The following is an 18,313-nucleotide window of genomic DNA, read 5'->3' as shown; positions in this document are numbered from 1 at the left end:
GACGTGATGAGACTGGATGCCATGATCTTAGTTTTCTGAATGTTGAGTTTTAAGCCAGCTTTTTCACTCTCCTCTTTCACCCCCATCAAGAGCCTTTTAGTTCCTCTTCAATTTCTGCCATTAGAGTGATATCATCTGTCTATCTGAGATCGTTGATATCTCTCCTGGTAATCTTGATTCCAGGTTGTGATTCATCTAGCCCAGCATTTCGCGTGATGTACTCTGCATAGAAATTAAGTAAGCAGGGTGGCAATGTACAGTCTTGATGTACTCCTTTCCCAATCTGCAACCAGTCAACTGTTCCATGTATGATTCTATCTGTTGCTTCTTGACCTGTGTATCCTTCATTCTAGGTTGGTGGTAATTCTGTAAGTTCTGTGGTATCAAATAGTGCCACTCTCCTCTTAAAACCGGAATTCCACTACCTGCTTTTGCCTTAGTAGTACTTGAGCATAATATCAGAATCTGATTTTGATGCATTTGTCTTTAAAGATGCTTCCAATAAACTATTTGGTGAAATTCTTTTTCTTAATGCTATTTTAACTTTCTACCTTGACTTTTCTCTCACCTGAACACATATTGGATTGGAAATTGATGAATATCTCAGAAAACACATATTCCTTTTTTGGATGAACAGGTCTTGTGGTCTCTAAGCCAGACCTGGTCACGTTTCTGAAGCAAATGAAGGATCCCTGGGATGTAAGGAGAATGGAGACAGCCATACACGCAGGTATGTGTCTATGGATGAAGCAGATAAATCAGGTGAGAGGGATAAGCATTGGGGAGGAAGTCATACTTTGTCGTGTGGTTTGAGAAGATCTGCTTCAGTGGAGATGATTTTGGATTAGCCTAGGTTTACTTCTGTCACTGTCATAGAGGGTCATCTCCTGACCCATTCCTGATTCTTTTTATCATTTGTGTATTTTTCTCCAGTGATTAATTTTCACATTCACAGTTAGAACCAAATACTTATCTTGGCCTGGAACAACCTGCATGACCTGATAACTCGTCCATTTTGGGGAGGTTTTAGAAAATCTGCATATTTCTGAGTAACTATATTAAGCCCTTTAAAAGTGCTGATTCTGTCCCTGGTCAGAAGTGTGTGGGTGGAGCTGTGAAAAAATTGCCAAACTTGTAGGAATACTGGGGACAGATGTTTTTTGTTTTCTACCATATAATTTCCAGTCCACTGGAAACTACACATATGACCTTAGAAATGTCATACTCAAATTCTTTCTTCACTGCATAAGACACCCCACTAAAATGAGAAAATGCAAATCTGAATTTTATGTTAAAGATTCTCTTTTTTTATATGAACTAACTTTAAATGTGTTAAGTGTATTTGTCCCAATTCATTAATGCTAAAATGCTTTAATATATTTATTTAACTCACAGAGTTTTTAAACAAATTATTGACATGGGAGTTTAGAACATTTCCCACAGTGCTTTTTTCTGATTCTTCTTCACTATTGAACTTAGAGATTATATAGAGAAATCTTTAAGAAGCAATTTTTCTGTTCCAATAATGCTATTTTACAATGTTATGTTAGTTTTGCTGTACATTAAGAATAAGTGATACATATACACATTTCCCTTCTTGAGGAGATTTCCTTCCCATCTAGGTCACCACAGAGCATTGAGTAGAGTTCCCTGTGTTCTCACCATAGTTTTCCTGTCTCACTTCTCATTTTGTTTGTTAAGAACACTTACCTTATTGAATCTATCTTGTTTGTTATGAGACATCCCACGACATTATCGTTTATGCCATCTATTTCTGATTAGTTCTAAATCAATATCACTTATGATTTTAGACTCTAGTAGAACATGCTCAGATAACAACGTGAGTGGTAAGTGGGTTAAATAATTATTAGGCATTAGCTTTTGTGAAAATGTTTTGTTTGTACATTTGATTACTTAAAGCAAAAATTAATCATTACACTGCTCAACTGCTCCTCGCTTCGTTGTTCCTGTAGGTTTCTATTTTGACTTCTCCTCTGCACCATACTCCTTTGTCATCTCATCTTGTCCAATGTTCTGTGTTTGTGGTCTCTGTTCTGCAGGCTGCAGATGCTAGTTCCTCTTGCTCTGGTGTCTGCTCCGTGGTGGGTGAGGTGGTCCAGAGACTTGTGCCCTTATGCCCTTGAGAGGGGGTTGATTGTTACTATTGTGACCAGAGCCTGCCCGGATCTTGAGGGCCGCTTCGCCTTTCCTCTGTGGCTGTCACTGTCTGTGGCGGGGTCTGCTTTCTGATTGGTGGAGCAGAGTCCCCAGATCTGAAATGAGCTCTGGTCTGATCTGTGGTGCTTCTGATCTAGTGGGACTGGAGCACACCCACTAGGAGGGAAGCCGTTGAGTGTTGCTCCTCTGGGATATTCTCCTCGGAGAGTGCTCTGCGTGTCATCTTTCATGGGCTGTGCCAGCTCTCGTGTGACCCTGTGTTGGCATTGATCTTGGCCCCACCTGAACCATGGGTATGCTGGCACTTGACCTTGGTGTCTCTCAGATGTTGTTTTCACCAGGTCACTGCGGGGAGCGGCTTGAAAGAGCTGACTCTGGGAGCTGCCTTGATTGATTATCAAGAGTCTGTTCGAGGACATAGCTCTCTGTCCCGCCACCCCTCTGAAGTTTACTATCCAAGTTGAATCCTAACAGAACATTAGTAAGCCTTGAATGCACATAAGACGCAGATAGATAGCTCTGCACGACTGCCCTTAAGATAAGTAGGATGCCTTTCTTATCCCTTGGCGCCATGAGAGAGCTCTGGTCATTGTTATCTTAAAGATGATGTACATGGGGAAGAATCTTCTTTGGGATGCCTCCTTCTTGGTTTAAGTATAAATGAAGCTTAGAGAAATAAAGAATCATCGTTGACTGCAGCGATCCTCTCGACCCCATCTGTTCTGTGTCTTTTATTTCTTAGCCTAAAGGAACGCGTCTTGCTGCTCGCTGAAATCTGCCGGCTGGTCCGGCAAGTGGCGCCCAAGCGTGTGCCTCGACGAAAGTTCCTCCCGGCCGCTACCCGTTGGAATTTTTGCAACAAGTAAGTAAAAGGATATTTGCTTGAACATTGTGGAGTAGGAACGTTTATTGTCGAGAGTATAAACCATGGGACAAGATCATAGCCGTCAGTTCTTTGTGCATATGTTACAGATAATGTTGAAGGATCAGGGAGTACAAGTTACTAAATCAAAATTGCAGACTTTTCTTAGTTTTGTTGAGGAAGTATGTCCCTGGTTTCCGCAGGAAGGGACTATGAGTTTAGAGATATGGAAAAAGATAGGGAAACAGATTCAAACATATTATACTCTCCACGGACCTAATAAAGTTCCTGTGGAAACACTTTCATTATGGACTTTAATAAGAGACTGCCTTGATTTTTAACATGAGGAAGGGAGTAAATTAAAACACATGCTCCCACCCGAAGATCCAATTTATGCTACTCCCAAAGTTTATGCTACTCCTGAAGGGAAAGGACCCACAACCTTTGAATTAGAATCTGCCAAACCTTTGAAGGAAAATGAGGGAGCGTTGACTCCAGAGAATGAGGAAAGTTTGGAGGAACAGGCAGCTGCTTACCATAAGGATGATCATTGGGAATTACTTGTAACTGACGATTCGAATGTGCAGGCAGCAGCTGCCCCTCCGACAAAGAGTCTGGAGGCACTCATGCAGCAATTCTTAATAACAATAAAGGAAGAAATACAAAGGGAAGGTAGGGATGAAGGTGCTGATGCAATCCCTACTGCGCCTCCTGCTTACGCACCCTCAATTATTGCTGGATTAGATCCTCCACCTATTTCCAAACCTGAAAATTCGTTAGCTATAGCTCATGAATCACACAGTTTGTCCCCCTTGCAAAAAGCTATGCAACAAGCCCAAAGAGCTGGAGAGGCTGTTCTAGGATTTCCTGCCGCTTTTCCGGTGTTTGAGAATGCTAATCAACGGTATTATGAAGCTTTACCTTTCTTTATTTTTTTATTTTTTTATTTTTCAGTGGGTTTTGTCATACATGAAGCTTTACCTTTCAAACAACTAAAAGAATTAAAAATTGCCTGTGCACAATACGGCCCCACGGCTCCTTTTACCCAGGCTATGATAGAGAATTTAGGAGGTCAAAATCTGCCACCTAGTGATTGGAGACAAATAGCGAGAGGTTGCTTAACAGGAGGGGACTATTTACTGTGGAAATCAGAGTTTATGGAACAATGTGGCCTTATAGCTGAATTAAATCAGCGGCAAGGGATTAATACTACATATGAGATGTTGATAGGGGAAGGGGCTTATCAGAATATGAATGCTCAATTAAATTATTTGCCTGGAGCATATGCTTAAATTTCTAATGCTGCTCGGCAGGAAATTGGAAAAAGCTTCCTTGTTCTAGTAATAAGACTGAGGACCTTTCAAAAATTCGTCAGGGGCCTGATGAACCATATCAAGATTTTGTGGTTCATCTTCTTGAAGCAGTAGGTAAGAAAATGGCTGACGAGCAAGCTGGAATGGTGCTTACTAAACAATTAGCCTATGAAAATGCAAATTCTGCCTGTCAGGCTGAGCTTAGACCGTACAGAAAAAAGGGGGGCCTATCAGATTACATTCGTATATGTGCTGATATTGGACCTTCCTATATGCAGGGTATTACCCTGGCTGCAGCTTTACAAGGTAAAAGCATAAAAGAAGTATTATATCAATAACAAATGAAAAATAAACGAGGATTACCTAGCAGAGGAAAATGCTGGCTGTTTTGTTTGTGGCCAGCCTGGACATCGTGCCGCCTTTTGCCCCCAACAAGCCAATTCAGGGAATATTAAAACTCCTAATTTATGCCCTAGATGCAAAAAAGGAAGACATTGGGCAAAAGATTGTAAATCCAAAATTGATGTCCAGGGCAGCCCACTTCCCTCACCGTTGGGAAACTGGGTGAGGAGCCAGCCCCTGGCCCTGAAACAATGTTATGGGGCAATTCAGGGAAATCAGATGGTAGAAGGCGAGTCACAGACTTGTTCAGAGCCACCTCAGGGAGTGCAGGCTTGGACCTCTGTTCCTCCTCCTACACAGTATTGACTCCTGAAATGGGAATGCAAGCTCTGCCCACTGGGGTATGCGGCCCTTCGCCTGATAGAACCGTGGGCCTTTTGCTCGGACGTAGTAGCTCTACCATAAAAGGACTGCTCATAGCTCCTGGAATAATTGATGCTGATTATACAGGAGAAATAAAAATTATGGCCCATTCCCCGCAATGCATTACCACCATAGCTAGTGGGAAGCGTAGAGCTCAATTGATATTGGTCCCTGCGGTGCAGACAGGAAAAGCATCGGCTTCCAGGAGAGGGGAAAGTGCCTTCGGATCCTCTGACGCCTACTGGGTCCAGGCAATAACTAATAATCGTCCTGAGTTAACGTTAAGAATAAATGGAAAGTTGTTTACAGGTATTTTGGACACAGGAGCTGATGTTTCTGTCGTTGCTGAGAGACACTGGCCCTGAGAATGGCCTAAACAGATAGCTACATCAACATTGCAAGGAATTGGTCAAACTAATAACCCTGAACAAAGTACAGAGCTGTTACTTTGGATTGATCATGAGGGTCACGAAGGGGACATTAGACCTTATATCCTCCCAAACCTCCCTGTAAATTTGTGGGGACGAGATGTTATGACTCATATGGGAGTATACCTGTACAGCCCCAGTGAACAGGTTAGCAATCAACTCTTGGATCAGGGACTTCTTCCTACTTCTGGACTTGGGAAATATAACCAGGGAGATGTTACACCCATCCAGCCTAGGAGATTGTCTGATAAAAGTGGACTTGAGTATTTTTAGAAGGGACCTCTGATCCTCCTATAATTCACGCAGATCCTATTACTTGGAAGTCTGAGGAGCCTGTGTGGGTTGATCAGTGGCCCCTTTCCAAAGAGAAAATTGACGCTGCCCAACAACTGGTGCAGGAACAGTTAGAATTGGGACATATTGAACAGTCTAATTCACCTTGGAATTCGCCCATTTTTGTTATTAAGAAAAAATCTGGGAAATGGAGGCTTTTGCAGGATCTACGAAAGGTTAATGAAACTATGGAAGTCATGGGAGCATTACAACCAGGATTACCTTCTCCCATGGCTATTCCGAGGGATGCCCACATAATAATTCTAGATTTAAAAGACTGCTTTTACACTATTCCTTTAGCACCTCAAGATTGCCCTCGATTTGCTTATAGTGTTCCCTCTGTTAACTTTTCCCAACCGATGCATAGGTATCATCGGAAGGTTTTGCCACAGGGTATGGCTAATAGCCGGACCTTGTGCCAAAAATTTGTTGCAGCAGCATTGCAGGAAACTCGGGCGAAATACTCCAATGCTTATATTCTGCATTACATGGATGATATACTGCTAGCGCATATAGATAATGAGTATTTGTTAGCAGCTTATGCCTTCATGGAACCTGCCTTAAAAGCAGTAGGGCTCATAATAGCCAAAGAAAAGGTACAAACTTTTCCTCCTTATTCCTATCTTGGCTTTCATTTAGAAAGGGAGACATTTGGAGTTCAGCCCATTGCTTTGCGAAGGGATAATCTGAAAACACTTAATGATTTTCAAAAATTGCTCGGGGACATTAATTGGATTAGGCCCTATCTACACCTTGCTACATACAATTGAAGCCACTTTTTGATATCTTAAAGGGAGATAATAATCCTACCTCCACACGCAGCCTCACAGAAGCTGAAGAGCGAGCTCTTCAGAAAGTGGAAACTACCTTATCACAGCAGCACTCCAGTTACTGTGATTATGAAAGGCCTTGGGAACTTTATATCCTTGCCTCAGAACATTCACCTACCGGTGTGCTGTTTCAAGATAACCCTCTAAGGTGGATTTACCTACCAGTTTCTCCCCTACGGGTGTTAAGTCCTTATCACGTTCTTGTAGCCAAAGTAATAGCAAAAGGCAGACAGGAATCTGTGACCTATTTGGGAAGAGATCCCCACTTTATCTGTATTCCGTTTTCAACTGAACAGCAACTATGGCTTTCTCAATTTTCTGATGATTGGGCAATTGCGCTTGCACAGTATGCAGGGGAGATTAAACAACATTATCCTGCTAATAAATTGTTACAATTTGCACAGCTGCATCAGTTTATTTTTCCAAAAGTCGTGCAGCAATGCCCTTTGGAAAGGGGGACAACTGTCTTTACTGATGGATCTTCTAATGGCATAGCCAGCTTAGTAATCGAGAATGAATCTTATTATTGTCAAACCTCATATTCATCAGCTCAAGAAGTAGAGCTTTTTGCAGTACTCCAGGCTCTGCAACGTGTTCCTCAAAGTTTTAATTTATCCTCTGACAGTCATTATGTTGTCAAAGCTCTCTCAGTCATTGAAACAGTACCCCTCATTGGAGCTGCAAAGGCCTCTATTCAAACCTTGTTTTTGAAAATTCAGAATCTCATTCGAGCCCAAATTCATCCTTGCTTTTTTGGGCACATACGCGCTCACACTGCCCTTCCTGGACCTTTAACGGCCGGGAATGCTCTGGCAGATGAAGCCACCCGTATGGTGTGTTATTCTTCCCTAACCCCTATCTCTGCGGCACAGGCCTCTCATGCAATACACCATCAGAATAGCAATTCATTACGGCTGCAATTTGGAATTTCCCGAGAGGCCGCTCATCACATTGTAAAAACTTGTCCTACCTGCCCGCAGTTTTTTGTACTTCCCACTTATGGAGTCAATCCTTGGGGTTTACTCCCCAACGATTTGTGGCAAATGGATGTTACTCACATCCCTGATTTTGGTAAATTAAAATATGTGCACGTTACTGTCGATACCTTTTCTGGTTTTATCATGGCCACACTTCAATCTGGAGAGGCTAGTAAGCATTGTATTCAGCATTGCTTACGGAGCTTTTCTGCTATGGGCCTACCTAAATGCATCAAAACACACAATGGCCCCGGGTATATTGGTCGCAATTTTCAAGCCTTTTGTGCCCAATTACAAATTGTTCATAAGACTGGTATTCCATATAATCCACAAGGCCAAGGTATTGTCGAACGAGCACATCAAACCCTTCAGCATCAATTGAAAAAATTAAAACGGGGGAATTTATATACTATTACTCCTAACAATCTCCTCAGCCATGCCTTATTCGTTTTGAATTTTCTAAGTCTTGACCGGGATGGCAAATCAGCAGCTCAACGTTTTTGGCACTATGATAATAAAAAGGCTCGGCCATTAGTCAGGTGGAGAGACCCGCTGGAAGGCAGATGGCATGGGCCGGATCCAGTTCTAACATGGGGGAGAGGTCATGTTTGTGTTTTCCCGCAGAATGCCGAAGCGCCGCGCTGACTCCCGGAAAGGCTGGTACGCACGGCGGAGGAGATCACTGGTGGAGCGAATGAGACAGCTCACAATCCAGGAGACGGTCCCGCTGCCGACAGCTCAGCAGATACAGGCCCTGTTACAGATGGCGTGTGAGAATGCTCCGAACCCTTCCCCCGCCTCTCCTACTAGTATATTAATTTCTTTACTACTCCTTTTAAACCAGATAAGTTCCATGGAAGCCAGTGTCTTCTGGGCATATGTTCCTGATCCCCCTCTTTTGCAGCCTGTTGGATGGGAAATGAGTTCTGTTCCTGTGTATGTGAATGACACAATACTTTTGGGGGGGGTTTCTGATAAACATATTTTTCCACAGAATGCCAGCATTTCTTATACTGGATCCTCTTCACAATTACCAATGTGCTTTTTCCGAAATCATAATATTTCAGGATGTCTTACTGTTACAGATGCACAATACTTCGGTTATGATTATGACCATGACCGCCGTAATTGGATAGTGGATATTCCTAGCATTACGAGATCCACAGGATATGCACGACGAGTCAATGGAACCGGACCCAAAGACATTCCATTTTGTGGCCTGGGGGTAAACGGACGATATATAGCTGTGCCATGGAAACTTTGTAGAGATGAGACTGCTACTGTATATTCTATTACTAATGACACACATTCCCTTTGGGACTGGTCGCCAGACTCCAACAGGAACCCCGGAAGGGAAGGCAGCAGACAACTTGCAGCCAGAGTTTGGAATCTTGGCGGCACCACCGTGTATCAGACTGAGATATGGAAGCTGTTGGCTGCTTTCGGAACAGATGGGACCCGTTTGCGGACCGGAGGGAAGACCAAAGGAGTGCTATCCTGGAGAGTGTATTGGTGGAATGAGACTTGGAGATATCCTCGGGCCTGTGTACCCTATCCCTTCATGATCCTTGTTGGCTCTGTGACCCTTTCTAAAAATGCTAGCCTATATCATGTTCATTGTTTTAATTGTACCCTGACTAATTGTATAAGAGGTATGGAAAATAATTCTGGGGCTCTGATAGTCAAACAACCGCCCTTCGTCATGCCTGTGAACCTCACTGAACCTTGGTATGAAGAGTCAGGGCTTGAGCTATGGAATAAGGTGCATACAGCCCTTGCTAGGCCACGAAGGGGGATAGGATTAATAATTCTGGGAGTAGTAACGCTTATAACTTTAATTGCTTCTGCTACTACTGCTTCTGTATCCTTAGCTCAATCTGTACATACTGCTAATATTGCAGATGATTTAGCAAAGAACACTTCAAAAGCTTTAGGAATCCAGGAAGATATCGATAGAAAACTTGAAGATAGGCTAAATGCCCTCTATGATACCGTGAGATTTTTGGGAAAAGAAATATTAGGCTTGAAATTGAGGGCTAAAATCAGGTGTCATGCTAATTATCGTTGGATTTGTGTAACTCCAAAAATTTATAATAATACCAAGATCCCTTGGAATAAGATAAAATTACATTTAGAGGGTATTTGGCATAATGAAAACATTTCCTTGGATCTATTACAACTTCATCAGGAAATTCTTGATATAGAAAATGCTCCTCAGGCTAGTATGGATTTGGCAAAAAATGCTGAAGAATTTGTTAACAGTTTGTTTTCCAATTTTCCCTCGGTAACCTCACTTTGGCATCTTTTTTCGGGGGTTGTGGCCGTGCTTCTGGTATTAGCGCTTTTTGTGTGCATTGCTCCTTGTATCATAAAGAAATTTGTCAAAGAGCTGTGGGACATCAAGGCTGTCCTACACAGTAATTACTTACGCCAAAAGAATCAGGCGTGCCATTTTACTAAATAAAAGAGGGGGAGCTGCGGGGAGCGGCTTGAAAGAGCTGACTCTGGGAGCTGCCTTGATTGATTATCAAGGGTCTGTTTGCGGACACAGCTCTCTGTCCTGCCACCCCTCTGGAATTTACTATCCAAGTTAAATCCTAACAGAACATTAGTAAGCCTTGAATGCACATAAGACGCAGATAGATAGCTTTGCACGACTGCCCTTAAGATAAGTAGGTTGCCTTTCTTATCCCTTGGCACCATGAGAGAGCTCTGGTCATTGTTATCTTAAAGATGATGTACATGGGGAAGAATTTTCTTTGGGATGCCTCCTTCTTGGTTTAAGTATAAATGAAGCTTAGAGAAATAAAGAATCATCGTTGACTGCAACGATCCTCTCGACCCCATCTGTTCTGTGTCTTTTATTTCTTAGCCTAAAGGAACGCGTCGTGTTGCTCGCTGAAATCTTCCGGCTGGCCTGGCAGGCTTTTGACCTGGACTCATTCCATCCGGAAGAGTATGTATGTTGGCTCTTACAATACAGGGATGACCTGCTGCTGGCTGCCGAGACCGAGGAAAATGCTGGAAACGGACAAAAGCACTGCTCCGGCTGTTGATGGAAGCAGGTCACCCGGTGTCGAAGAAGAAGGCACAGATCTACAAAGAGGAGGTAAGGTATCTAGGGTTTGTTTAAAGAAGGGCTCAAGGTTCCAGACCCTAATTTGGTCCTATATACTGATGGCACTAGCCTGATAAAACAAGGACAATGGCTGTCAGGTGAGCCAAAGCGGAAGGGGCCATCACGACTGAAAAGGGATGGTGGGAATTGCCAAGTGGCAAATTATTGGTACTGGAGGAGCTGGCACACACTCTGGTAAGCCAGACACACCAAGCGACCCACCTGGGCCATGCTGCCTGCTCACAGGTGAATGCTGTCTCTCGGGGATTCAGACAAAATCCTCCGGGGATTCAGCTGAAAGGCACACTGCCCCTTGAACACCTGGGAGTGGATTTCACTGAAATGAAACCTCACCGACACTACCATTATCTGCTGGTCATGGTATGTACGTTCCCGAGATGGGTAAAAGCTTTTCCTACCTGGACTGAAAGAGCATCAGAAGTAGCCCGGTGCCTGCTTAGGGAAATGGTTCCCAGATTTGGATTTCCTACCAGCATTGGATCAGTCAATGGCCCGGCTTTTGTAGCTGATTTAGTACAACAAGTAAACAAAACTTTAAACATCAAATGGAAACTGTATACTGCATATAGGCCCAGAGTTCTGAGATGGTGGAATGAGCCAACCGGACACTTAGAGAGACTCTCCAAGTGGATCAGAGAGACTGACTGCTCCTGGGTGGACTTGCTTCCGATGGCTCTGCTCAGTCTCAGGATGACCCCACAGTCCCAAGGCTATTCTCCATATGAAATTGTGTATGGGAGGCCTCCTCCCATAATAAAACAGGTGCCAACAAATTTGCCTCAGGTAAGGGGGATAGGATTTCACAGCAGATGGAACTGGGTAAGGTAATAAATCGGGTAACTAAGTTTGTACAAGAAAGGGTGCCGTTCCCCCTTGGGGAAGAGATTCATGAGTTTACACTTGGTGACCAAGTATGGGTCAAAGATTGGAAACATGATTTGCTAGCCCCTTGGTGAAAGGGCCCTTATGTTATTCTAACTAGCCCTGCTGCAGTTAAATTTGCAGGTATTGTCCCTTGATCCATCATACGAGGGTGAAGCGAGCATACCACGCAGAGCCAGAAAACGCTGAATGGACCACCCAGAAGGACCCCACCGACCCACAGGAAACCAAGATCATTCTGAGGAGGAAGAAGAAAACGAGGTCCCGGACGAGCCCTCTACAGGATGGAGCTGGGTAAATGACTCCTGCTGCTCAGCCTCACCAATGCAATTCTGAACTTGGGTATGTGGGGCTATGCCCCTGTCAGTAATAGACAGACTCCCCTGGTGGGTATCGTCACTCCGTTATGGGGACTTTAACAACAGAAAGGAACTTTCCTCTCTCACCAACCATAACCTTTCTTTGCCCTCTGGAGTTGGAAGAAGCCATCAATGGGCCAACATAGAGTTACATTTAACATGAACACCAGCCTTACGGAGATAACAAAGGCTTATACCTCATATATGAGAATTAAAGAGGAAAAGGGCTCCCTTACAGGCCTCCCGGTGCCTTGAGCAATACTACCAGGTCTGGGATGAATATTTCTGGGTGACTCCTGAGAAAGGACAGTTGATTGCCCCTGCTACTATTTGCTGGGAACAAAAAGAACAGACAGCTGGATTTGGAGACAATCCCCTAGACCCAAAAGAATTGTTATTTGTCCCCTGAACAAAGTAAACAAATCTTGAAAGTTACCTATCACTCCAGTCAGTCTGCTCAGTGGCCTGGCTCCGAATGGCCTGGAATCCGCTGGGTAGCCCCCAATGGGACCCAGTGGCTCTGTGGGCTTAACTTATGGCCATGGTTACCAGTTGGCTGGGGCATTGCACATTAGGATTTGCTTTCGCCCATGGTAGAATTAAGCCTAGCCTACACCAGCCTCCAGTAAACCTGCCTCATCTGCAAGCAAGAGGAACACGATCCATGTTCCAATGGTATGACTATCTTGCTGCCTTGTTTGTACCCTCTGTAGGGACAACGGATATCATGGTTAAGGTAGAGGCCTTAACTAATTTCACTAAACAGGCCCTCTTAGACAGTACTAAAGCCATTCAAGCTTTGAAAGAAGAACAGATTCAGATGAGGAAGGCAATAATTCAAAATAGGATGGCATTAGACATACTCACAGCAGCCCAAGGAGGGACTTGCACCATAATTAAAGTTGAATGTTGTGTGTATATCCCTGACCTGTCTGGAAATGTATCTACTGCCTTGGAGGATATGCAAAATCAAGTGAAAGCCATGTCTGATGAACTGTTGTTATAGTAATCTTGATCATACTGCTTTGTGGGCCCTGCTTCCTACAATGCCTTGTGAATTTTATAACCCAGAGGTTGATAGCATTCTCTCATGTGGGTGGCAGGAGGGCTAAGGTACAATATAACTCAATAAATGATGCTCGTTATGGAAACTAAGAACATCAAGAGGGGGGAATGAAGAAGGAATTCATAGGGCCTGGACTTCATCTCAGGCCTGTCCGTGCTGATCGTGCGCGGCCATCTCTCCAGGGGACTCTGATCTCTGCTTAACGCCTGTGGGAATGACAATGGAAGGATAAGACCCCCCTCTGGGCAGGGGAATCTTGAAGAAGAGAAAACAGACACTAATCACCCCTGCCTCCGGACAGTATCTATCGAAATGTAATCACAGGCTTATCGGTTATTAACTGGATGGAATGTAACCGTGGGCTTATTGATAATTAACTGTTTGAAAACATAACACGTGAATGATGGGGTTACTGTGATTGTATTTACCCTTCCTTTGTAAGCCTCAAGGGATTTGGGGTGGTGGGTTTGGACACGTACACATGGGGTATAAAAGATTTTCACAAATGCTGGTTGGGGCCCTTGGCTAAGAGGAGACTCTGCCTTGGGCCCGCTGGTGTAATAAACTGCACTCCACTATCTGCATTGTCCTTCTGAGTGAGTTTGTTTCCCGGAAAGCATGGCTACGACAAACACATTTTGACATAAATCACAAAAAGTTCTTTTTGGATCTACACTCAGAATTATTCAAAATAAAACTAAATTAAGAAAAAGGCACCTCATTAACCTAAAAAGGTTTTGCACAGGAAGGGCAATCCAAGAGGAAAGAAAAAGACAACCCTCAGAATGGGAAAATAAATGTTTGCAACCGAAGTGAAAAACAAGGAATTCATCTCCAAAGATGCAAACTGCTGACACAGCTCAAGTTAAAAAAAAAAAAAAAAAAAAAAACACAACCCAGCAGGAAAACAGGCAGAGATCTAAACAGACGTTTTTCCAAAGAAGGCATCCAGATGGCAATAGAGCGCATGGAAAGATGCTCAGGCCCACTCTTACAGAAATGTCAACTGAAGACTCAACGAGGTATCAGCTCACCCCCTCAGACAGCCATCCCCCAAAGACCTACAGGCTAAATGCTGCGGAGGGCGAGGGGAACAGGGACTCCTCCTGCACTGTGGGCGGGGAGGGAAATGTGGCGGCGGCCCCAAGAAAAACAGTAAGGACATTCCTTAAAACACTAAACATAAACTTAGTACCTGATCTGGCAAGGCCACCCCTTGCTTTATATCCAGAGAAAATCATAACTGAAAATGATAGTTGCACCCCTATTTTCAGGGGAGCACCATTGACAATCTCCAAGACAGAGCATCAACCAAAGGGTCCATTAATAGAGATATAAAGAGGAACTCTATCTAAACACTGAATACACTCAGCCATCGGAACAAATGAGAAAACGTCATTTTCAGGAGCATGGATGGACTGAGAGTTTATAATCCTGAATGAAGCCAGTCTGAGAGGGACAGCAAACTATTACACACATGGGGAATCGATAAATTCCTCTAATGAACTAATTCATAAACTGAAACAGGCTCACAGAGGTAGAAACATAAGTTTATGATTTTTTAAAAAAGGTTGGGGAAGGGAGACAATAAGAGACTGGGATTAACAGATACCACTTACTGTCAGATAGATCATCCAAATGAACCTGCTGAATGGCAGAAGAAAGTACAAAACAGTGAAGGAAACTATATGGGAAAATACTCCGAAAAAGAACAGGGTAGATGTACCTCTATGCATAACTGAATCAAGTTCCTATTAGCCTAAAACAAACACAACAGAAATCAACTCTACTTTAATAGAAAATAAAAGTTAACAGCAGTAAATAAAGAAACTGAAATAAATGTGAAGCGTAAGTTAATGCTGCCGCCTTGTGGCCACTTTTGGTACAACAACGGAGACTCCTGGGCTGCCGGCACTTCCTATTCACCAGGACTGAGGCTCTAAGGAAGAAATGTCCTAGGTGCGTCTGGGGAAAGTTTCAAACCAGGCCAAAAGATCACGAGGCCGACCTCCGAAGCTTGTTTTACTCACACCGTTATTAAAAATATCTCATGAGAAGCTTTCAACTTTGTGAAATGTTACAGAAATGTAAATCAAAACTACAATGAGGTATGAGTTTGTACAGGTCAGAATGGACTCTGTCAAAAAGTCTTAGAAAAAACAAAGGCTGGAGAAGTTGTGGAGAGAAGGGAGCCCTGCTACACTGATGCTGGGACTGCAAGTTGTTAACAGCCACGATAGAGGACGGGGTGGAGGTTCCTTACACAAGGGGATAGTGAAAGAATTTATATCTGTCGCTAACCGCTTACAGACAAACTCCAAACCGATTAAAGAGTTACCTGGAGGGACAATTACGCTAAACCTCCAGAGGAAAATATAGGCAGCGCACACTTTACATAAACCACAGCAAGTTTTTCTTTTTGGTATATGCTCAGAATAATTCAAAATAAAACTAAACTTTAAAAAAGGCACCTCATTAACCTGAAGAGGTTTTGCGCACAAAAGGCAACCGTAAGGAAAGAGAAAGCCCTCAGAAGGAGAAATAAGTGTTTGCAACCGAAGTGAAAAACAAGGAGTTAATTCATCGCCAAAGATGCAAAGTGCTCACACAGTGAAAGTGAAAAGTGAAAGTGAAAGTCGCTCAGTCAAGTCCAACTCTCTGCGACCCCATGGACTATACAACCCATGGAATTCTCCAGGCCGCAATACTGGAGTGGGTAGCCTTTCCCTTCTCCAGGGGATTTTCCCAACTCAGGGATCAAACCCAGGTCTCCTGCGTTGCAGGCGGATTCTTTACCAGCTGAACCACAACGGAGACCCCACAACTCATGATCAAAAAAACAATGAACCCACTAGAAAACCTGGCAAAAATCTAAATGGACATTTCTCCAAAGAAGGCACCCAGATGTCCATAAAGCACATGAAAAGAAGCTCAGGACCACTCTTACAGAAATGCCGATCAAACTGGTGTCACTCACACCTCTCAGAGGAGCCATCCTCCAAGAGATCTACAAGGATGAAAGGCTGCAGAGGGCTGGGCAAACGGACTCCTCCTACACTGTGGGCGGGGGTGGAAATGAGTGGGTGCGGCCACAAAGGAAAACAGTATGGCGATTCCTTAGAACACTACACGAAGACTTAACACATGATCCGGCAAGCCCACTCCCGGTCTTAGATTGGGAGAAAATCAAAACTGAAAATCATGGTTGCACCCCTATTTTCAGGGCAGCATCATTGACAATCTCCAAGACAGAACATAAATGAAATTGTCCTTCAATAGAGAAATAACGAGGAACTTGCCCATCAAAACTCAGCCATCGAAACGAATGAAAACAAGTCATTTTAGGAGCATGGATTGACCGAGAGATTTACCAAACTGAGTGAAGCCAGTCAGAGAGGGAAAGCGAAAGATCACATACACGGAGAATCTATAAATTCCTCAGGTGTACTAATTCATAAACTGAGACAGAATCACAGATATAGAAACACGAGTTTACGATTTTTTTTTTAAAGTTTGGGGAAGGGAAACATTAAGAGAATGGGGTTTACAGATACACACTACTTATTTTCAGATAGATAATTGAAATGGACCTACTGAATAGCACAGGAAGTCTACTGAATATACTCAAAGAACCTATATGGGAAAAGACCCCAAAAAATAATAGAAAAGATGTACCTCTATGTATAACTGAATCAAGTTCTTGTCAACCTAAAATAAACACAACAGAAATCAACTCTACTTCAATAGAAAATAAAAGTTAACCGTAATAAATGAATAGATAATTGCTACGCATGAGGAAATGCTGCCGCCTCGTGGCCGCTTTTGGTACAGCAACGGAAAATCCTGGGCTGAACGCACTTCGCATTCACCAGGACTCAGGGGCTGTAAGGAAGAAACTCCTGCCTGAAGAAACGTCCTAGGTGCGTCGGGGAAAAAGAGGCAAGTCAGGGCAACAGATCATGAGGCCGATCTCCAAAGCTCAGTTTTACTCACACTGTTATTAAAAGTGTCACATGAAAAGTTTTCAACTGTGTGAAATGTTATAGAAATGTAAATCAAAACTGCAAGTCAAAAATGTTAAAGAAGAAACAGAAAGATATACCCATTTGGATGCAGAGTTCCAAAGAATAGCAAGGAGAGATAAGAAAGCCTTCCTCAGTGATCAGTGCAAAGAAAAAGGGAAAACAATCGAATGGGAAACACTAGAAATCGCTTCAAGACAATTAGAGATACTAAAAGAATATTTCATGCAGAAATGGGCACAATGAAGGACAGAAATGATATGGATCTAACAGATGCGGAAGCTGTTAAGAGGAGGTGGCAAGAATACACAGAAGAACTGTACAAGAAAGATCTTAATGACCAAGATAACCACGATGGTGTGATCACTCACCTAGAGCCAGACGGCCTGGAACGCGAAGTCAAGTGGGCCTTAAGAAGCATCACTATGAACAAACTAGTGGAGGTGATAGAATTCCAGCTGAGCTCTTTCAAATCCTAAAAGATGATGCTGTTAAAGTCCTGCACTCAATATGCAGGGAAATTTGGAAAACTCAGCAGTGGCCACAGGACTGGAAGAGGTCAGTTTTCATTCCAATCTGAAAGAAAGGCAATGCCAAAGAATGCTCAGACTACAGCACAATTGCATTCATCGCACACTGGGCTTCCCTGGTGGCTCAGAGGTTAAAGTGTCTGCCTGCAATGCGGGAGACCCAGGTTCGACCCCTGGGTAGGGAAGATCCCCTGGAGGAGGAAATGGCAACCCACTCCAGTATTCTTGCTGGAGAAATCCATGGGCAGGAGCCTGGTAGGCTACAGTCCGCCGGGTCCCAAAGAGTTGGACACAACTGAGCGACTTCACTTTCACTTTCTTTCACAGACCAATAAAGTAATGCTCAAAATTCTCCAAGTGAGGCTTTAACAGTATATGAATCGAGAACTTCCAGATGTTCACGTTGTATTTAGAAGAAGCAGAGGAACCAGAGATCAAAAGGAGGGGAGCCCTAAAGGAAAAACAAAATAGCCCTCAGGAAAAAAAAAAGTTACCGTCAAGGTGAAAATAAAGAATTCATCCCCAGAACATGTAAACAACCCATGCTATTCAATAGAAAAACCAGAAAAGGGCAAAGATCTAAACGGATATTTCTCCCCAGCAGACATCCAGGTGGCTATAAAGCACAG

At 43.4% G+C, this 18,313-nt stretch overlaps 1 protein-coding gene and 1 non-coding gene across 2 annotated transcripts in view; both read left to right on the top strand.

The window, feature by feature from the left end:
* The window catches only part of LOC136161629 (small ribosomal subunit protein uS14-like), a 539,148-nt gene that overhangs the window by 423,126 nt on the left and 97,709 nt on the right, over positions 1–18,313 (top strand). The gene's annotated exons all lie outside the window — the stretch shown is intronic.
* TRNAC-GCA (transfer RNA cysteine (anticodon GCA)) lies at positions 17,798–17,869 on the top strand. Its single transcript has one exon. It is a non-coding gene; the product is annotated as a tRNA-Cys (tRNA).

This window comes from Muntiacus reevesi, chromosome 2, assembly GCF_963930625.1.
Source record: "Muntiacus reevesi chromosome 2, mMunRee1.1, whole genome shotgun sequence".
NCBI classification, from domain to species: domain Eukaryota; kingdom Metazoa; phylum Chordata; class Mammalia; order Artiodactyla; family Cervidae; genus Muntiacus; species Muntiacus reevesi.
This window is presented reverse-complemented; position numbering and strand designations above follow the sequence as displayed.